The following is a 22,859-nucleotide window of genomic DNA, read 5'->3' on the forward strand; positions in this document are numbered from 1 at the left end:
ATCAGCTGCCTCCCGCACATCTCCTACTGGGGATGTGCCCGCAACCCAGGGACATGCCCTTGACCGGAATCGAACGTGGGACCCTTCAGTCTGCAGGCTGACTCTCTATCCACTGAGCCAAACCAGTTTCGGCAAGATTTTCATTAGCCTAACCTTCCTTGAAGATTTTTCTCCAGATTACTCTGTCTTCTCAAGATTAAGTCAAGCATCCCTTCCTGACTCTCAACTTCACCTCTGGCATTTGGCTGCCAGAGGAATAGTAATTCTCCCTTTCTTCAAATTCGCTCTCCATTTCTGCCTTTCTCCTTTCCAGCTCCAGTTTATCCTCCAGCTTTCTGATTTTTTCTTCATACCCCTCTCTTAAATTTATTTTCTCTCCATCTGAGCTCTGTATTTTTCTTGTATAGCTTGAATCTTTTTTCTGAATCTCCACCTCTGCCCTTTGGTAAATCTTATTAGTGTAGAATCCTCCCTTGTTCTGCATCACCATGCGCTGGGCAAGGTCCAGCAGCTGTGTCCTCTGAGCCTCCTGCTCAGCCCCTGTAGCCTTATTGTTGAACTGACAGTGGTGCTCCTTGAATTGCTCCATCAGATCTTGAATACCTTCTGGTTCTTCCTTTAAGTAATCACAGAACTGCATGTCATCCAACTCATCCCTCCCAGTGAATAGGAGAATCATGTATCTCCTAGGTTTTCGGTCCAAACATTGATAACATCTTCTACATGGCTTTTTGTTCTTCCTTTGTGTACCGGCTCAGTGGGAGCACAGTATGAGGGTTGGGGAAGGTCAGGAGGATGCAATTAGCAAACTCACTTTTTGTGTCAGCATCCCGTACTTCGGAGTTCAAAATGCCAGGTGTGTACACGACAACAATTTCTCTCCCATTCCTTGTGCTGCTCACTTTCTGACAGGTATTGGCAATAGATTTTGCTACAATGCCGGAATTAAATGTGTGTTTTTCCAAGGATGCTGCTCCCTATGGCATTTTTTCCTGTTCCAGACTTACCCTCTAAGACAAGTCGCAGTTGTGAATCTCTGGGTTCTTGATTTCCAAGCCCTGGGACATCAGGAAACAAAACCACAGCATTAGGATTGACTTCCTACCTTTTCCCCTGCAATGAATCCGCCCAACAGTGTCCTTTTCTATTGGCCACTAGTGTCCTGTCTGTGAGCAAACTCTGCACTCAGAGTAGGTCTATAGAACCTTTGTGCCTGACCTCTCTCCATAAGTACTTGGGGAAAGCCAGGCACTTCCCTTGAGCTGCTCACTCTGTCTGACCTTTGGAAGCTAAGTGCTCAGGGATGAGGGAGCAAAGTGGTTCAAGTGAGAACTCTGAGCTGCTGCTGGTAGCTGTTCCTCATAAGCTAATGTAGGAAGTAACACAAAATCAGACTTTGGGACATCACAGTGGGAACTCCCCTCTCCCTATTAATATTCAAAATGGAACTTTTCTTCTTCCCATTAAGAAGCCAAGTAGCCCAACTGGTGTAGCCCACTGGTTGAGAGTCAACCAATGAACCAGGAGGTCACTGTTCAATTTCTTTCAGGGCACAGGCCCAGCTTACTATTTTGATCCCCAGTGGGAGATGAGCAGGAGGCAGACAATTATAGATTCTCTCTCATCATTGATGTTTCTACCTCCTTCTCCCTTCCTCTCTGAAATAAAAATATATACTAAAAAAAAAAAAAAGAATCCAAGTAGGTGGGTGATTCAAGCCATCCCATCCTTGTGGGAGAGAAAAGGGCACATGGGTAGTAAGGCAAAGTGTTTCTTTAGATTTCACATATGCAGCCATCTCCTCAGGGTTTCTGAACCATAGGAGAACAAAATGCCTTACCTTTAATGTTACCACATTACCATAGAAATCTAATAAGTTTTTTCTATTATAAACTAATATGTTGAAGATGTATAGACAGAAAGTATTAACAGTTCTCTGGAGTTACTCTAAAGTCTCTTAATGCATAAATAATAATAATAACTCATACAGAGTAACATGGGAAGAGTTATACTTTCTTAGTTTCACTTTTGTAGGCATGTCTATTTACTAGGACAATGGAAAGCTAACAGAACAGCATAGCCTACAATGTGAATGATGTTTTAAAGATCACTGTGTCTTAGGTTAAACACCAAATCATCTATATAGCTCTTTCCCTTTTTCTATTCAGTAATTCTCTGCTTTTCTTTTTAATGTGTCTATAAAGTTGAAGTCTTTAGGATATGTTAAGCACAGGCTCAGACCATAGAAGACAACCAACAACCACATCTGAGAGTCTGTTTCTCCCAGAAGGAAGAACCGTTCAGCACAGCTCTTGAATAAAACTGATTCCTCGATATAGGAGCACCCAAATAAATAAATAAATAAAAACTCTTGATGGACTTTAAGGGAAAGACTGAAAGCAATACAGCCATAGTAGGGGACATTAACACTGCCAGAAATCATTGGATAGGTTTTACAGACAAAAAAAATTAACAAGGAAACAGAGGCTATAAATGACACTCTAGATTAGATTGATCTAATGGATATATATAGAACAATTCTCCCCAAAGCAACAGACTATACATTCTTCTCAAGTGCACATGGAACATTCTCAAAGATAGACCACATGTTAGGGCACAAAACAAGTCTGCACAATGTTAAGAATGCTGTAATACCAAGCATCTTCTCGGATTAATTGGCATAAAGTTAGAAACCAACTACAATAAATAAATAAACGCAAAAACACTAAAATACATGGAGGCTAAATAACATATTCTTAGTCAATGAATGGGTTACCAATGAATTAAAGCAAAAAAATTAAAGACTTCCTGGAAATAAATGAAAATCAACACACAACCACACAAAGCCAATGGAACACAGCAGTCCTGAGAGGGAAGTTCATAGCACTACAGGCCTACTTAAAGAAACAAGAAAAAGCACTAATAAACTATCTACCCCTAAAACTCAATTGATTAGAAAGAGAACAGCAAGACAAGTCCATAGGAATTAGGAGGAAGGAAATAATAAAGATCATGAAAAAAATGACATAGAGACAAATAACAAAACAAAAGTCAGTACAAAAGTTCAATAAATCCAAGAGCTGGTTCTTTGTAAAGACAAACAAGATTGATGAACCCCTAGTCATATTCATCAAGAAACAAATAGAGAGGACCCAGATAAATAAAATGAGACATAATAGAGGCGCTATAACAATGGACACCACAGAAATAAATATCCAGCAAATTAAAGTCTCAGACCAGTTGGTTTTGTAAAAGAATATTACTGAATATTCAGAGTTAGCATCTATCCTCTTCAAACTATTCCAAAAAAATATCAAGAGAAAGCTCTTTTTATGAAGCCAACATTATCTTATTTCCAAAACCAGATAAAGACACTACAAAGAAAGAAAATTACAGGCCAATATTCCTGATGAACACAGATGGTAAAATCCTCAACAAAATATTGGCAAATCGAATCCAGCAATATATTAAAAAAGATCATAGACCATGTTCATCTGGGATTTATTCTGGGGATGCAAGGCTGGTACAATAATGGCAAATCAGTACATGTGATACATCACATAAGTAAACTGAAATATAAAAATAATATGATCATACCAATAGATACAGAAAAAGCATTCGACAAAATACAGCACACTTTTTTTAATTAAATCTTTATTGTTCAGATTATTACATTTGTTCCTCTTTTTTTTCCCCCAATAACTCCCCTCCTCCCAGCTCCCGCCCCACCCTCCGCCCTCACTCCCCACCCACTGTCCTCATCCATAGGTGCACGATTTTTGTCCAGTCTCTTTCCACATCTCCTACACCCCTTTCCCCCCCCCAAGAATAGTCAGTCCATTCCCTTTCTATGTCCCTGATTCTATTATGATCACCAGATTATTTATTCACTTGATTCTTAGATTCACTTGTTGATAGATGCATATTTGTTGTTCATAATTTGTATCTTTACCTTTTTTTTCTTCTTCCTCTTCTTAAAGGATACCTTTCAGCATTTCATATATAATACTGATTTGGTGGTGATGAACTCCTTTAGCTTTTCCTTATCTGTGAAGCTCTTTATCTGACCTTCCGTTCTGAATGATAGCTTTGCTGGATAAAGTAATCTTGGTTGTAGGTTCTTGGTATTCATCACTTTGAATATTTCTTGCCATTCCCTTATGGCCTGCAAAGTTTCTGTTGAGAAATCAGCTGACAGTCGTATGGGTATTCCCTTGTAGGTAACTGGGTTTCTTTCTCTTGCTGCTTTGAAGATTCTCTCTTTGTCTTTTGCTCTTGGCATTTTAATTATGATGTGTCTTGGTGTGGTCCTCTTTGGATTCCTTTTGTTTGGGGTTCTCTGTGCTTCCTGGACCTGTAAGTCTATTTCTTTCACCAGGTGGGGGAAGTTTTCTGTCATTATTTCTTGAAATAGGTTTTCAATATCTTGCTCTCTCTCATCTTCTGGCACCCCTATAATTCTGATGTTGGTGCGCTTGAAGCTGTCCCAGAGGCTCCTTACACTATCTTCGTATTTTCGGATTCTTTTTTCATTTTGCTTTTCCAGTTGGGTGTTTTTTGCTTCTTCACGTTTCGAATCTTTGACTGGATTCTTGCGCTCCTCTGGTGTGCTGTTGGGTGTCTGTATAATATTCTTTATTTCAGTCAGTGTATGCTTAATTTCTAGTTGGTTCTTTATGACAACATCGAGGGTCTCATTAGATTTCTTGAGGATCTCACTACATTTATCGGCGGTCTCACCAGTCTTTTCGAGGGCCTTACTAAGTTTATCGGCAGCTTCTAGACAGTTCTTAAGAGAACTTAAAAGTACGGTTCTGAACTCAATATCCTCCATTGACAGTTTTGTCCTGTTTCTTTGTCTCCGCATTTTTTATGCTTTCTTGGTATACCCCCTAGTAGCCTTTGTGCACAGTCTTGTTGCCTTTAAGCCTTGATTGATGTCGGCAATACCGGGGGTGATTTGACCTCCAGGCTAACTGGCTATGAGAGTCCGCTGTGTCTGCAGTGGGAGGGCTTCTGTGCTGGATCTCTAGGGCGGTGCTAATCTGGCGTTTGCCTGAGGCTATCCGGCAAATGGTTCTGTGCAGGGCTTGGGCGGGGCGGTCCCCGGGGATCTACAGGGCGGGCCGGAGCGAGCAGTTATGGCTGCTCTCAGTTCCGTCCCTAGGGGCTCTGCCTCTCAGAGTCCCAGCAATGGCTGCAAACCTCGGAGAGAAAGCTGCCTTCGAGTTCCGACCGAAGCCAGACAGTCCCGCTTCTCCCGTTTGAGTCTTGGGCCCCAGAGACTCACTGGGATCTGGAGCCCAGAGTCTGAAACTCCTTTCCGATTGAAAACAACAACCGCGCCCACCGCCGCCAGCCCGCTCCGTGTGTGCACTCCGCACCTGAGTATTTCACTTCAGCACTGCGCCTCCTCTGAGTCTGGGTATGATATTCTCTTTCCTCCTAGTTGTAGAATTTCCACTCAGCCAGCCTTCCTGTGGTTCTGGATGATGTCCGTTCTGTCCTTTAGTTATATCTCTGAAGTGGTTGTTCGAGGGCAGCAATCTCTGGCGTTAACCTATGCCGCCATCTTGGTTTCTCCACTTTTTTGATAAACACTCTCAGTAAAGTGGAATTAGAGGGATCATACCTCAACATAATAAAGGTCATCTATAATAGTAAAAGTATAATATGCAAATACTCATACAAGTCAACAAAAGGAAGATAAACAACTCAATTAAAAAATGGTCAGGAGACCTGAATAGACTTTTCTCAAAGAGGACATACAAATGGCCAAGAGTCATATGAAAAAATGCTCAAAGTCACTAATTATCAGAGAAATGCAAATTAAAATGAGTATGTTATATCACTTCACACCTATCAGAATGGCTATCATAAAAAAATGAACAAACAAGAAGAACTGGAGAGGATAAGGAAAGATGAGTTGGCTGCTAGTGGGAATGCAGATTTATGTAGCGATTATGGAAAGCAGTATGAATTTTCCTAAAAAAATTTAGAATGGAACTTACATTTGACTCAGTGACACCATTATGGGAATATATTCTAAAAACCCCAAACACCAATCTGAAAAAATATATGCACCCCTATGTTCAAAGCAGCATCATATCTAATAAAAGAATAATATTCAAATTAAGCATCACTCCTTCACAAAGATGGCAGCGCACATAGTCACAAGATAGCGGTGCCCAGTCCTCTCAGACCCTCCTGGAGTCCTGCAGCGATGGCCTGGGGGTCGGGCGCTGAAAACCGGCAGCATCCACAGCCACCCTTCCGGGAGTCCTGTAGCCCTGGCCCAGGGGGGCAGGCTCTAGGAGAGGGCAGCGTGAGGAGAGGAGAGGGCAGCAGGATTGAGAGTGCAGTTCGGGACTTGGTTAGGAGGCACTGGGGTTCGGGTGGGGTTGGGAGCAGAGGGCCCCGGTCACCAGGCTGACAGCAGGACACACCAGCCATGCTCAAGGACATCTGTGTCCAGTAGGAGAAGCTGGCTGCCAAGAGCATGCAGAATGCCGAATAATGGTTCAAGAGCCGCTTCACTGTGCTGACCAAGAGCACTGCCAAGAATACTGAAGCGGTGTGTACCCCCAAGGAGAAGGTGTCTGAGAGCCGCTGCCTGCTCATGGCCAAGACCCTGAAGATGGAAGCACGCTGGAGGATGAAGAAAGCGCTGGAAAAGCAGCTACAAGAGCTGCAGGATAAGCAGAACACCAACATCAGTGCTATGCAAGGCACAATAAACAAATTAGAAAATGAGTTGGGAACTACGAAGAGTGAAATGGCATGATATTTAAAATACCAGGACCTCCTCAATGTGAAGATGGCTTTGGACGTTGACATTGCAGCTTACAGGAAACTCCTGGAAGGTGAGGAGACCCGGCTCAGTTTCACCAGGGTGGGAAGCATAGCCAGCCGCTACTCCCAGAGTTCCCAGGTCTTTGGCAGATCTGCCTACTGAGGTTTACAGACCAGATCCTACAGATGTCCACTGGCTCCTTCCCTTCTTAATACACCAGCCACATCCAGGAGGAGCAGATCGAGGAGGAGGAGACCATTGAGGCTACAAAAGCCAAGGCAAATAAGGATGAACCCCCCTCTGAAGGAGAAGCTGAAGAGGAGGAGAAGGAGAATGAAGAGGCTGAGGAAGAGGAAGGAGAGGAAGAGGAGGAAGGTACAAGGAAGAATTTGAGGATGCAAAGGAGGAAGAAGGAGGTAAAGATGAAGGAGAAGATTCTCAAGAAGCTGAGGACAAGAAGAAAGATGAAGGTGCTGGGAGGAGCAAGCAACCAAGAAGAAAGATTGAGGCCCCCTTTCCTTAATTATTTCAGGAATAATCCTCCCAAAACCAGGTCAACCCCATCACCAACCAAGCAGTTGATTTCCTGATATTATATGAATTAAGAAGTCAATATATGTAACATTCTTAGGTGACTCAGGTTAGACATTAAATGTTGTGCTATGACTTTTCTCCTTATGCAGAATATCTGTTTGCTTGCAGAGTGGCTTCCTGGCTTGCTGCCAGCCTGTGCATGGTCCATGCTTATGAGTTCAGGATCTATGGCAATGTGAATAATTCAGATGTTTACAATAAAAACACATTAACAATTAAAAAAAACATGAATACATGAGTTAACTAATGTTAATGTTAAACTTCATGGAAAAAAATAGTCCTTTCAATATTTGGTGGTTAGAAATTAAAGACCTCAAATCATGTGCAATAAACTGTAAATAAAGTTCCAAAGAATGAAAAAAAAAATACACCAGTAGTCAGGAAACGTTAAAAAAAACCCACAAAAAAACAGGAACTATTCCCAAATCAGGAAGGTTAGTTACAGGGTGTATATTATTGCTTCGAATACAGTGTTTCCGACTAATTACAACATATACAATGTAATTTATTAGATGCCTTCCTATCGCATGAAGTATGTATTCTCATAGAGTAATACTGGTAGTATGTTATAGTTATGGCACTATGTCATATCCTATCTATACTAATAAAAGGGTAATATGCTAATTAGACAGTAAGATCTTCTGAACATCCTTCGGGACAAAGCCATGGTGGAGGGGCTGAGGCAGATGCAGTTTGGGGCAATCAGACCAGGAGGAGAGAGCAGTTGAGAGTGATCAGGCTGACAGGGAGGCAGTGGGGGGCAAGCAGGCCAGCAGGAGGGGTCATTGGGGGCAATAAGGCCAGCTGGGGGGACAGTTAGGGTTGAGCAGGCCGGCAGGCAGAGTGGTTAGGTACTATCAAGCAGGCAGGCAGGTGAGCAGTTAGGAGCCAGTGGTCCTGTATTGCCAGGGGGTTGTCTGACTGCCGGTTTAGCCCCAATGGAATCCCATTGTGTCTAAATTGGCAGTCCAACATCCACTGAGGGGTCCCAGATTGGAGAGGGTACAGGTTGTGCTGAGGGACACCCCCACCACCATGCATGAATTTCGTGCACTGGGCCACTATTTATTTATAATGGCTAAGACTTGGAAACAGCCCAAGTGCCCATCACCAGATGAATGGATAAAAAAGCTGTAGAACATTTACACTACAGAATATTGTGCAGCTGTAAAAAAGAAGGATCTCTTACCTTTGAGACAGCATGTATGGACCTGGAAAATAATATGCTAAGTAAAATAAGCCAAAGGTAGTAAGACAAATATTATGATCTCACTTATTTGTAGACTCTAATGAACAGAATAAATTGACCAACAATATAAGAACTGAAGCATGGAGGCACGGAACAGACTGACATACCTCGGGATTGGAATTGGGGAGACAATACAAGATAAACCAAAGAACTTGTTTACTTATATGCATAGCCCTTGGACACAGGCAGTAGTGCAGTGAAGTCCTGGGGTGGGTGGGTAGGAGCTCAGAGGAGGAGGGAGAAGAGGGGTAAATGGAAGATATCTGTAATACTATCAACAATAAAAATATGTTAATAGAAAAAAAGACTTATTCCTCCCAGAGCAATCCTATATTACAACCACCTGTCTCTGCTTTTAGTCCATGTATACATCATCACACTGACTATAGCAGACATGATTGTAAACTTCATTTTATTTTTAAGAGATATCATCACCTTCATCCAGTTTCTCAGATCAAAAAAATAGGAATCTCCCTTGATTCTTCTCTTTGCCTTACTTTTCAGAAACAATCCATCTACAAGTTCTCCTGGTTGTATCCATTTTGAAGACCATCATAAGGCCAAGCTACCACCACCATCCATGACTCAGCAGTCCCCTAACTTGCCACTTTCATCAATTCTGTAAATTGAAATGATTTTTTTAAAAATATCAATCAAATGGAAGAGAGATTTTGCAGAATCCCCCACTCTGGCTTCCATGAAATCGGTAGTTATTCCCTATCTCCCACACACTTTATGGTGAAACTGCTGCTAATCCAAGGATTGGCAAAAGCATCCCTGAAGCAGAGTTTCCCACATTTGATAACCGGAATCCTTAGATGAGAGAAGTAAATTTCCAGAAGGTGAGAGCACTGGCTACAGGATGGCTAAGATTCGGGGAAACTGTAGGTACAAGTTCAGATTATTATTTAGTTAGCATCTCAGTGGAAAACTCCAGCCTGCAGTTATACTGAGGGCATTAGTTGTTAATCAGGATGGCGATTAGGAAAATCATGAGAGATGCTACCATAAGTCATCAAAGCCCAGCTCCAATGCTGATAGCTCATGTCAATCTGTGTGACAGATGGCAGATAAGGCCATGAATTATTCCCATCTCTGTACACTTGCCTCTTTAAGATGTATATATGCAGCTCCTCCCACATCTTGCTGAGTCTGTTCCTCCAACCCTTATATCTGGGTGGACCCTGTGACTTGCTCTGGACAACAGGGCAGTAGAAGCATGATGCAAGTAAACTCCAAAAGTGCTGATGCCCTGTGGCTTGCTGTCACTTTCTGGTCTTCATGACCCTGCAACAGCTTCATAAAGAGGCCAGGACCAGCCTGATTCATGGTGGGGGACACAAGGCACAGTTATCCCCATCACCTGAGCCTGCCCAAGAGCCTGCTAACTACCAGACATGTCCATGGGTGATCCAACTCAAAACTATCCAGTTGCTGGATCTTGAAAGAATCATACTCAGCACAAATGTCTGAGGAAAAAGTGCAAAAACCATATGATTTCACTCATATTTGGGTTATAAAATAGAAATCAATCAGCCATCAAATAAAACAAATAAACTCATTGCCTTGGACAGCATTGCCAAATGGTTAGAGCATCAGACCAAAAACAAAAGGGTCACGGATTTGATTCTGTGTCAAGGTTACATACCTGGGTGGGATGTTGGATCCCCAGCCCTAGACAGTGCCCCTGCAAGAGGTAATCAATCAATGTACTCTCTCATATCCATGGTTCTCTCTCTCTCTCTCTCTCTCTCTCTCTCTCTCTCTCTCTCTCTCTCTCTTTCTCTCTTTTCCCCTCCCTCCCCCTGTCTTCCTCTCTTCTCTCTTCTATTCTCTCTAAAAAATCAATTTAAGAAAATCTTTGGGTGAGAACAAAAAACTAACTAGCTAACTAACTAAAAAATAGACATAGACCACAGTATGGTGGTTGCTGGTGTGAAAGGGGAGTGGGGAAATGTTGAAAAGAGTAAAGGGTCAAATATATCGTGATGGAATAAGACAAGATTTTGGGTGGTGAGCATACGATGCAATACACAGATGATGTATTGTACATTTGTACATCTGAAACTCATTCAATATTATTAACCAATGTCACCCAAGAAAGTTTAATCTGTGAGGATGGTAGGGCCATCTGCATCTTGTATTTCCACTATTACCTGTGGACAAGCACAATACTGGACAAAGAGTGGTTATCAATAAATATTTGTTAAATAAAGAAATTGATCAAAATCTCTCTGATTCTTGCTTTCTCTTTGATCTTTATATCCAGCCTACATCTGTGGAAAAGATTATCCTTTCCTTATTCATCAATGTTTAGTGTCACAGAAACAATTACATTTTTTGTTGTTGTTAATATTCACCTGGGGATATGGATATTTTTGATTGATATATTTTAGAGAGAGTAGAAAGGAGGGGTGGAGGAAGGAGAGAAGGGAGAGAGAGAGAGAGAGAGAAAGAGAGAGAGAGAGAGAGAGAGAGAGAGAGAGAGAGAGAGAGAGAATGAGAGATGTGAGAGAGACACATTGATTTGTTGCCTCCTGCACAAGCCCTAACTGGAGCAGGGCATCTAATATGCAACCCAGGCATGTGCCCTTGACCAGGAATCAAATCCACAACCCTTTGGTGCATGGGCTGACACACTAACCACGCAGAAACATGCATCAGAGCTAAAAAATTAAGTTTTAAATATTTTTTTTCTCCTTGCTATCTAGAAACAATGGGAAATGTTTGAATAACTCATATTGGAGCAGACTTTGACTGGAGCAAGCTGAACATGGTAGTTGTTAAAAACTGGCTCATCTGATAGGAAGCCATAAAATACAAACTTGAATCACTATTAAATACACAGACACTTTTTTTGACAGAAGATTTATGTCTTTATACCTTAAGGATAGGGAGTAGAGAACAGCTTCTTATCAGCTAAGAAGAGAAATGTTTACAATTCAGCTTTGTCCACAGAGTTGATGTTGGTGATGGGTGTTCAGAGGGATAACATGCTGAGCTGTGCTTCCCACACTTCCCAGTGCTCTTCACCCACCAGCTTCCCTCAGAGCTAGTTCTGTCTGCTCACCCCATTCTATCCCTGAAAGCTTCTAGTTTATTCATAAATTATATGAATGGTAAGTGAAATCATTTATTTATACAAATATCCTCTAAGCAGCAATCCCTGAAAGAATTACTATTTTTTTGGTCTCAGTCTTCAAAATGGATTACAGCCTAAAATCAGCAGAGACACAAAATATAAAGAATGAGAAATCTATGCTGAAACTGATTGGAATGGCTCAATGTCAACATATGAACCCAGAAGTCTCAGCTCAATTCCTGGTCAGAGAACATACCTGGGTTATGGGCTAGATCCTCTGTAGGTGCTTGCAGGAGGCAGCCAATCAATAATTCTCTCTCATCACTGATGTTTCTATCTCTTTCTCCCTATCTCTCCCTCTCTAATATTTATTTATATTAGAGGCCCGGGGCACAAAAATTTGTGGACTGGAGGGGGGTATCCCTCAGCCCCACTTGTGCCCTCTCACAGTCTGGGACCCCTCAGGAGATAACGACCTGCTTGTTTAGGCCCGCTCCCGGGTGGCAGAGGGCAGGTCCAATTCCTAGGTGCCTGCCCTGCAGCCCCTGGTCGGTCTCAGAGCAGGGCCAATTGGGGAGTTGGGGCGCTGCCCCCTGTCACACTCAAGGCAAGGTCAATGGAGAGGTTGTGGCGCCACCCCATGTCATGCACAGAACAGGGCGGATCAGGGGGTTGTGGCACCACACCTGTCACTTACAGAGTCAGCCAATCAGGGGGTTGGGGCGTTGCCCCCTATCACGCACAGAGCAGGGCCCATCAGGGGGGTTGGGGCTCCATACCCTGTCACACACAGATCAGGGCTGATCAGGGGGTTGGGGAGCTCCCCCCTGTCATGCACAGAGCAGGGCGGATCAGGAGGTTGCGATGCCACCCTCAGTCACGCTCAGGGTAGGGTCGATTGGGAGCTTGGGGCGCCACCCGCTGTCACACTCAAGGCAGGGTCCATGGGGAGGTTGCGGCGCCACCCCTGTCAAACAGTCAGGGCAGATCAGGGGGTTGGGGCGCCGCCCCCTGTCACACACAGAGCAGCACAGCAATCAGGGGGTTTGGGCACTGACTCTTGTCATGCAGCCCCAGGGGCCAGGAGGCCTCACGGCTCCGCTGATCCCGGTGCTGGTACCCTTTTACTATATAGGATAGAGGCGTGGTGCATGGGTGGGGACCGGCTGGTTTGCCCTGAAGGGTGTCCTGGATCAGGGTAGGGGTCCCGCTTGGGTGCCTGGCCAGCCTGGATGAGGGGATGACGGCTGTTTGCAGCTGGTCACACCCCCTTCAGGGTGGGAGTCCCCACTGGGGTGCCTGGCCAGTCTGGGTGAGGGACTGAGGGCCGTTTTCAGGCTGGCGGGTGACTGAAGCTCCCAGCCTCTCCTTTTTTTTTTTTTATTCTGGGATTTATTTATTTTCAATGGCTGTCACTGGAGCTGAGAGCCAGCTTTAGCTCTGAGGCTCAGCTCCAGCTCTGAGACCTCGGCTGCTGAAAGCAGGTTTCTGGGCTTTATTTACCTTCTGTATTTGAAACTTTGTTGTGACTCCAGCTCTGAGATCCTGGCTGGCTGAAAGCAGGTTTCTGGGGTTTATTTAGCTTCTATATTTGCAACAATGTTTCTTAAACTGCAGCTCAGAGCTGGGCAGCGGCAGGCGGGGAACCTTGGCTTCCTCCATCACTGGAGCAAGCAAGACTCCTGTTCACTTCAGCTGCCTGGCTGCCGGCCGCCATCTTGGTTGGCAGTTAATTTGCATATCTCGCTGATTAGCGAAAGGGAAGGATAGTGAAGTTATGGTTAATAACCATGTTTCTCTATTATTAGATAGGATATTACTGGCCAAGTGCACAAAATTTGTGCACGGGGGAGGGCGATGTCCCTCCACCCAGCCTGCACCCTCTCCAATCTGGGACCCCTCTCCAATCTGAGACATCCCTCCCTCTCACAATCTGGGACTGCTGGCTCCTAACTGCTCACCTGCCTGCCTGCCTGATTGCCCCTAACCACTCTGCATGCCAGCCTGCTTGCCCCCAATTGCCAACCCCCACTGGCCTACTTGCCCCAAACTGCCACCCCCACCAGTGTGATCACCCCCAACTTCCCCCCTTGCTGGCCTGCTTGTTCCAAGCTGCCCTCCCCACTGGCCTGCTTGCCCCCAACTTCCCCCCTTCTGGCCTGCTCACCCCAAATGCCCCCCGTAGGCCTCATCACCCCCAACTGACCCCCACTTATGTGCTGCTTGCCCCTAACTGGCCCCCCTGCTTGCCTGCTCACTCCAACTGCCCCCCCAACTGGCCTGATCTCCCACAATGGTCCCCCACCACCTTCCTGATCACCAACAACTGCCATCCCCTCTTGGCCCCTAACCACCTCTACCTTGGCCCAGCTACCATGGCTTTGTCCAGAAGGTCTCCTGGAATGTCACCCAGTCTAATTAGTATGTTACCCTTTTATTAGTATAGATAGAGGCTTGGTTCATAGGTGGGGCCCGGCTTGTTTGCCCTGAAGTTTGTCCCAGATCAAGATGGGGGTTCCCTTGCGGGGGCGGGGTGGTCTGAGCAAGGGGCCTGTGGTGGTTTGGAGGCTGGCAATGCCCCCATTGGGGTGGGGGTACATACTGGAGATGGTGCCGGCTTGGGAGAGGGGCTGGGGCAGTTTGCATGGGGTGAGGTTCACCACTCGGGGGCCTGGACAGCCTGGGTGAGAGGCTGAGGGCCATTTTCAGGCTGGCCACACCCCCCAGTGGGGACCCTCAGGCCATGGGGCTGTGGCCAGCCTAGGTAAGGGACAGAGGGTCATTTTCAGGCCCCTCCCTCAGCAGCTGGCCCTGGGGTCCCAAGTCACCAGTGCCCACAGGACCCTCCTTAGGCACAGGCCCAGGAGGGCAGGAAGCTTGGCTTCCTTTGTTGTTAGGGAGACCCAAGCCTCCTGCTTTAGCCTGCTGGCTCTGTGGCCTCTGCCATCTTTGTCCCAATAATTTGCATACTCACTCCTGATTGGCTGATGAGCGTGGCTTTTGGGAATCACAGAGCAACAGTTAATTTGCATGCTTCTCTTTTATTATTATACTAGAGGCTCAGTGCACAAAAATTTGTGCACTCGGGGGGAGGGGAGGGTCCCTCAGCCTGGCCTGTGCCCTGTCGCAGTCTGGGACCCCTCGGGAGATAAAAACCTGCTGGCTTAGGCCTGCTCTCGGGTGGCAGAGGGCAGGCCTAATCCCTAGGTGCATCCCCTGGACAGGCTCAGAGCAGAGCCGATTGGGGGGTTGGGGCACCACCCCCTGTCATGCACAGAGCAGGGCGGATTGGGAGGTTGTGATGCCACCCTCAGTCATGCTCAGGGTAGGGCCGATTTGGGGGTTGGAGCACGGCCCCCTGTCACACTCAAGGCAGGGTCGATGGGGAGGTTGTGGCGCCACCCCCTGTCACACACAGAGCAGGGCCAATCAGGGGGTTGGGCGCTGCCCCCTGTCACGCACAGAGCAGGGCCCATCAGGGGGTTGAGGAGCTTCCCCCTGTCACACACAGAGCAGGGCCCATCAGGGGGTTGAGGAGCTCCCCCCAGTCATTCACAGAGTAGGGCCGATAGGGGAGTTGGGACACTGCCCCCTGTCACACACAGAGCAGGGCGGATCAGGGGGTTGGGGTGCTGCCACTCTCACACTCAGGGCAGGGCCGATGGGGAGGTTATGGCTCTACCCTGTCACACACAGAGCAGGGCCTGTGGGGTGGGGGGGGTTGGGGCGCTGCACCCTGTCACACACAGAGCTGCAGGGTGATCAGGGGGTTGGGGAGCTCCCCCTATCAGGCACAGAGCAGGGCCGATCGGGGAGTTGGGGCACCTTCCCCTGTCAGGAACAGAGCAGGGCCGATAGAGAGGTTGTGGCCCCGCCCCTGTCACAAACAGAGCTGCAGGGTGATCAGGGGATTTGGGCACTGCCCCCTGTCACGCTGATCCCGGTGCCAGGAGGCCTCATGGCTCCACTGATCCCGGTGCTGGGAGGCATATTACCCTTTTACTATATAGAATATAGGCCTGGTACATGGGTGGGGGCTGGCTGGTTTGCCCTGAAGGGTGTCCTGGATCAGGGTGGGGGTCCACACTGGGGTGCCTGGCCAGCCTGGGTGAAGGGCTGATGGCTGTTTGCAGCTGGTCACACATCCTTCAGGGTGGGGGTCCCCACTGGGGTGTCTGGCCAGCCTGGGTGAGGGGCTGAGGGCTGTTTTCAGGCTGGGACTGAAGCTCCCAACTGCTCCTTTTTTTCTTTTTTTCTTTTTATTCTCAGCCAGCTTTAGCTCTGGCTCCAGCTCTGAGGCCTCCGCTCCTGAAAGTAGGTATCTGGTTTGTTTAGGTTCTATAATCGAAACTCTGTATCAACTCCAGCTCTGAGATCCCAGGCTCGCTGAAAGCTGGTTTCTGGGGTTTTGTTTAGCTTCTATATTTGTTACAATGTTTCTTAAACTGCAGGCTCAGAGGCCAGCAAGGCAGGCAGGGACGTTGGTTTCCTTCGTCATTGAAGCAAGCAAGCCTCATGTTAGTTTCAAGCTGCCTCGCTGCCGGCTGCCATCTTGGCTGGCAGTTAATTTGCATATCTCACTGATTAGCCAATGGGAAGGGTAGCGGTCGTATGCCAATTACCATGTTTCTCTTTTATTAGGTAGGACTAGAGGCCCGGTGCACAAAAATTTGTGCACTGGCGGGGAGGGGGTATTCCTCAGCCCCACTTGTGCCCTCTCACAGTCTGGGACCCCTCAGGAGATAATGACCTGCTGGCTTAGGCCTGCTCCTGGGTGGCAGATGGCAGGCCCAATCCCTAGGTGCCTGCCCTGCAGCCCCTGGTCAGGCTCAGAGCAGGGCCGATTGGGGATTTGGGGCACCCCCCCCCCGTCATGCACAGAGCAGGGTGGATCGGGAGTTGTAGCACCACCCCTGTCACATACAGAGCCGGTTGATCAGGGGGTTGGGGCGCTGCCCCCTGTCATGCACAGAGCAGGTCGGATAAGGAGGTTGTCATGCCACCCTCAGTAACACTCAGGGTAGGGCCAATTGGGAGGTTGAGGTGCCATCCCTTGTCACACTCAAGGCAAGGTCTATGGGGAGGCTGCAGCACCACTCCCTGTAACGCACAGAGCAGGGTGGATCAAGGGGTTGGGGCCCTCCCCCCTGTCACACTCAGGGCAGGGTCGATGGGAAGGTTGTGGCTCCACCCCATCACACACAGAGCAGGGCCCATGGGGGGGTTGAGGCACCGCACCCTGTCACACACAGATCAGGGCCAATCAGGGGGTTGGGGCGCCTTCCCCTGTCATGAACAGAGCAGGGCGGATAGGCAGGTTGTGGCCCCAACCCCTGTCACACACAGAGACGCAGGGTGATCAGGGGGTTTGGGCGCTGCCCCCTGTCATGCTGCTCCAGGGACCAGGAGGCCTCACGGGCTCCACTGCTCCCAGTGCTGGGAGGCCTCGCGGCTCTGCTTGACACAGGGAAAGTGAGGCCTCGATGCTTAGCTGATCCCAGTGCTAGGAGTCCTCACTGCTCTGCTGATCCCTGTGCTGGGAAACCTTGTTGCTCCACTGATCCCAGGCCAGGAGGCCTCATGGCTCCGCTGATCCCAGTGCCAGGAGGCCTTGCGGCTCCACTGATCCCGGTGCTGGGAGGCATATTACCCTTTTACTATATAGACTAGAGGCCTGGTGCACGGGTGGGGGCTGGCTGGTTTGCCCTGAAGGGTGTCCTGGATCAGGGTGGGGTTCCCGCTTGAGTGTCTGCCCAGTCTGGGTGAGGGAATGATGGCTGTTTGCAGCTGGTCACACCCCCTTCAGGGTGGGGGTCCCCACTGGCGTGCCTGGCCAGTCTCGGTGAGGGGCTGAGGGCCGTTTTCAGGCTGGCAGGTGACTGAAGTTCCCAGCCTCTCCTTTTTTCTTTTTTTTTTTTATTCTGGGATTTATTTATTTTCAATGGCTGTCACTGGAACTGAGAGCCAGCTTTAGTTCTGAGGCTGGCTCCAGCTTGAGGCCTCTGCTGCTGAAAGCAGGTATCTGGGCTTTGTTTATCTTCCATAATTGAAACTCTGTTGCCATCACTGCCGCTCTAAGCTCTGAGCCCGCTGCCAGCTGAAAGCAGGAATCTGGAGCTTTTTTAGCTTCTATAATTGCAACATTGTTTCTTAGACTGCAGCTCAGAGGCCGGCAGGGGCAGGCGGGGAACCTTGGCTTCCTCCATCACTGGAGCAAGCAAGCCTCCCGTTCACTTCAGCTGCCTGGCTGCCGGCCACCATCTTGGTTGGCAGTTAATTTGCATATCACCCTGATTAGCCAATGGGAAGCGTTCCGGGGTATGGTCAATTTGCATGTTTCTCTTTTATTAGATAGGACTAGTAGCCCGGTGCACGAAATTCGTGCACTGGAGTAGGGGCGGAAATGGGCCCCTCAGTCTGGCCTTCACCCTCTTCAATCTGAGACCCCTCAGGGAATGTCCAACTACCTGTTTGTGCCCACACTTTTAACAGATAACAGCTCCATTGTTGTTTTTTCCGTATGCTTATAACCATTGGAATTAGTTGGTATTCAAAGTATGTATACATTTTGGGGGGACACCATGTATATCTCTAGTCAGCAGTGAAAGAAACCAACAGCAGATTTGGGACCCCCAGACAGGGAACCTCGCTCACTCCCCACGTCTCCCCACTTCACTTTCCACCTTCGTGGGCAGCAGGAGAATCAACGTTTTCTCTCATTAATTTGGAAAAGCACGTTCTGTCACCCACTGCCCGGCAGGAGTGCACTAGGCCCCAAGCAAGCAAGGCTCAGTCAGGGCAGCCTTCGCTCATGGGTGCTGGCACCCAAAGTGCACATTCCTCCTCTACAGTTGCCCCAACTATCCCACTGTTTCACTGAGAGGACGGAATTCCTCTTCGCCTCTGGGTTCTTGATCTTGAACGCTGACCGAAGGCACCTCAGCGAGGGCCACCCGCACCCACCAGGTGTGTCTGTCTGCACCTGCTCCTGCCTCAGCACCTGCATTAACCCCCCAGAGGTGATCTCGTAGCTGCACTGGCCTCCATGGGAACAGGGCATCATCACTCCGCCCCCTCACTGTCATCTCACAGGCGCTCACCCTCAGCACCCAGAACACCCAGACACTCTCCAAAGGACGTGAGCACATCAGAGGAGATGTGTGTACATCTGTGGGGGTATTAGGTATGCTGGGTTGATGGAAGTGTGGTGGAGAGGCGGGGGAACTTGTGCACGCCTTGGTTTGCAACTGTTGCAGGCGTGGGAGGGTGACAGTGTGCTGGGGGATGTTCACACACCAGGGGGGGATGTGCACACCGGAGGCCTCTGGCTTTGTAGATCCGCAAACCCCAGTGGTGCAGCCAGGAGGATGTCAGTCTGGCCCTGTGATTCTGCACCTTCTGGGCCAGGAGGTGGATCTTGCGCAGCCACTCCTGGGTGCTGATGGTCTGCAGGCTCTACTTCAGCTCAGTCTACAGGCTCCACTTGGTGCACTCACAGCTGTCACCACCGCCATGTGGGGAGTACAGGCTGCCCTCGGCCGGCCGGCCTCCCCTGTCCAGAGGAGAAGCCAGGCATCCTTCCCTGCCCAACCCCGGCCGATCCGCCCTGTTTGAGCTGCCTCCCCACCATGAAGAGTCACGGATCCGGGTGCCAGGACCATGGACAGCCTCAAGCACTGCCCCGCCGCCTGGCAGGGTCATGGATCAGGGTCCCGGGACCGCAGACAGCCTCAAGCACTGCCCCCACCTGCCAGGTCACAGATCCGGTCCCAGACCATGGACAGCCTCAAGTGCTGCCGCCCCACCCACCAGGTCATGGATCCAGGTCCCAGACCATGGACAGCACTGCCCCCTGCCTGGCAGAGTCGCAGATCCGGGTCCTGGGACAGCGAACAGCCTCCCACAGTGCCTCTGCCCGCCAGGTCACAGATCCAGTCCCAGACCATGGACAGCCTCAAGCACTTCCCCCCCAGCTGCCAGGTCACAGATCCGGGTACCAGACTGCAGACAGCCTCAAGTGCTGCCCCCCGCCCAGCAGGGTCACAGATCCGGGTCCCGGACCATGGACAGCCTTGACTGCTGCCACCTGTCTTCAATATGCAAATTAGCCACCATCTTGTTGCTTCAGGGTGGGGGTCCCCACTGGGGTGTCTGGCCAGTCTGGGTGAGGGGCTGAGGGCTGTTTTCAGGCTGTCGGGTGACTGAAGCTCCCAACCGCTCCTTTTTCTCTTTTTTTTTTATTCTGGGCCAGCTTTAGCTCTGGCTCCAGCTCTGAGGCCTCTGCTGCTGGGAAAGCAGAAACCCTCGGGCCCAGACTTGTTTGTGTTCTATAATCGAGCTCCAGCTCTGAGGCGGTGGCTGGCTGAAAGCAGGTTTCTGGGGTTTGTTTAGGTTCTATAATTGCAACATAGGTGCTTAGAGTGCAAGCTCAGAGGCTGGCAGCGGCAGGTGGGGAACCTTGGTTTCCTCCTTCACTGGAGCAAGCAAGCCTCCTGTTCGCTTCAGCTGCCTGGCTGCTGGCTGCCATCTTGGTCGGCAGTTAATTTGCATATCGCCCTGATTAGCCAATGGGAAGCATTTGGGGGTATGGTCAATTTGCATGTTTCTCTTTTATTAGATAGGACTAGAGGCCTGGTGCACAAAAATTTGTGCACTCGAGGTGGGGTCCCTCAGCCCAGCCTGTGCCCATTTGCAGTCCAGGACTCCTTGGGGGATGTCCACCTGTGGACTTAGGCCCACTCCCCAGGGGATCAGGCCTAAGCTTGCAGTCAGAAATCCTTCTAGCAGCCAGGGAGCCCTTGGGGATGTCTGACTAAAGGCTTAGGCCCCCAAGGGATCGGGCCTAAACTGTTAGTTGGACATTCTTAGTGCTGTCACAGAGGTGGAAGAGGCTCCTGCCACCACCTCTGTGCTGGCCAGCGATGAGCCAGCTTCTGGCTGAGTAGCACTCCCCATATGGAAGTGCACTGACCACCAGGGGGCAGCTTCTGCATTGAGCGTCTGCCCCCTGGTGGCCAGTGTGCATCATAGCAACTGGTCATTCTGCTGTTCAGTCAATGTGCATATTAGCCTATTATTATTATTACTAGTAGAGGCCCGGTGCACAAAAATTTGTGCACTTGGGGGGAGGGGGAAGATGTCCCTCAGCCCGGCCTGTGCCCTCTTGCAGTCTGGGACCTCTCAGGGGATGACCACCTGCTGGATTAGGCCCGCTCCCCAGTGGATTGGGCCTAAGCTGGCAATCAGACATCCCACTGGCAGCCTGGGAGCCCTCGGGGGATGTCCACTTGCCAGCGGGGAGCAGGCCTAAGCTGCAGTGGGACATCCTTAGCACTGCTGAGGAGGTGGGAGAGGCTCCCACCACCACTGCTGTACTGCCGGCTTCTGGCATGACAATATTTTGTTTATATTACTGGTTTTGCTTTACTGACATTTTTAAATATTTGCACTTATGTTCATAATTGACAATGGCCTGTAATTTTCTTTGAATGTCTTTGTCAGATTTTAATAATTTATGCTAGCCTTATAAAATGTTAGAGTGTTCATTTATTTCTATTCTTTTGAAATTTTATAAGATTTGGAATTATCTTTTTATTAAATACTAGGGGCCCGGTGCACGAAATTCGTGCACTGGGTGTGTATGGGCGGGGGGAGTGTCCCTCAGCCCAGCCTGCCCCCTCTCACATACTGGGAGCCCTCAGGCGTTGACCCCCATCACCCTCCAATTGCAGGATCGGCCCCTTGCCCAGGCGTCAGGCCTGGGCAGGGGACCCTCATTTCCCCCCATCACTGGTTCTGCCCCCAGCCCAGGCCTGATGCCTCGGCCAGAGGCGTAGACGCCCAACACCCTCCGATCGCCTGATCGGCCCCTTGCCCAGGCCTGATGCCTCCGCCAGAGGTGTCAGGCTTGGACAGGGGACCCCCATATCCCCCTGATCACTGGCTCTGGCCCTCGCCCAGGCCTGAGGCCTCTGGCCCAGGAATCATGCCTGGGCAGGGGACCCCCATCTCCCTCTGATCACTTGCTCCATCCCCCGCCCAAGCCTGACGCCTCTGACCCAGGCTTCAGGCCTGGGCAAGGGGACCATCATATCCCCCCAATCCCCGGCTCAGCCCCCCACCCAGGCCTGATGCCTCGGCCAGAGGAGTTGACCCTCATCACCCTCCGATCACCAATCACTGGATCGGCCCCTTGACCAGGCCTGAGGCCTCTGGCAGAGATGTCAGGCCTGGGCAGGGGACCCCCAGCTCCCCGCGGTTGCAGGCTCCGCCCCTGCCCAGGCCTAACACCTCTGGCCTAGGAGTCCGGCCCGGGCAGCGGGGACCCGCAGCTGCAGTGGCCCCGCGATCGTGGGCTTCGCTTTAGGCCCAGGCAAGGGACCCCTAGCTCCCAGGACTGCCAGCTTCGACTGTGCCCAGCTCCCATCGCTGGCTCCACCCCTACTTCCTGCTATCACTGGCCAGGGCGGCAAAGGCACCTGATTCTCCGATCATGGCTAGGGGCAGGGCAAAGGCGGCCCCAGGGCCGCCTTTGCCCTGCCCCCCAGCTCTTAGCTCCCCCCTGGGTTTCCGATCACTGTCAGTGGCAGGGGGCTTCTTCCTGCTTTCCCTTTCGCCTCCCTGCATTGTGCCTACATATGCAAATTAACCGCCATCTTGTTGGCAGTTAACTGCCAATCTTAGTTGGCAGTTAACTGCCAATCTTAGTTGGCAGTTAATTTGCATATAGCCCTGATTAGCCAATGAAAAGGGTATCGTCGTACGCCAATTACCATTTTTCTCTTTTATTAGATAGGATATAGGATGTCCCTATTTCCCCCCTTTTGCCCCCTCTACCCAGCTCTTGCCCCCCACTTCTCTCTGGCCATCACCATACTGTTGTCTGTGTCCATGGGTTGTGCATATATTTTCTTTGGCTAATCCCTTCTTTAAATTCACTTCTTTAAATTTTTATTTTCAGGTAAGTGCTTATAACTGCACTATTATATATTTTCTATGATATCATTTAGAATTAAGATATTTTTTAGTTGAACCCTTAGAAATTTTAGTGAAATTTAATAAATTATGCTAGAAGCAATTAGGAGATTTTTCATGTTATGCAGATACATTTCAATTAATATTTTATTAATTTTTAATTTTTT

The 22,859-nt window shown here is 49.1% G+C and overlaps 1 pseudogene; it reads right to left on the reverse strand.

The window, feature by feature from the left end:
• Positions 1-143: 143 nt before the first annotated feature.
• Positions 144-6,621, reverse strand: LOC132211309 (GTPase IMAP family member 4-like; annotated as a pseudogene).
• Positions 6,622-22,859: the final 16,238 nt, after the last annotated feature.

Source organism: Myotis daubentonii, chromosome 10, assembly GCF_963259705.1.
Source record: "Myotis daubentonii chromosome 10, mMyoDau2.1, whole genome shotgun sequence".
Lineage (NCBI taxonomy): Eukaryota > Metazoa > Chordata > Mammalia > Chiroptera > Vespertilionidae > Myotis > Myotis daubentonii.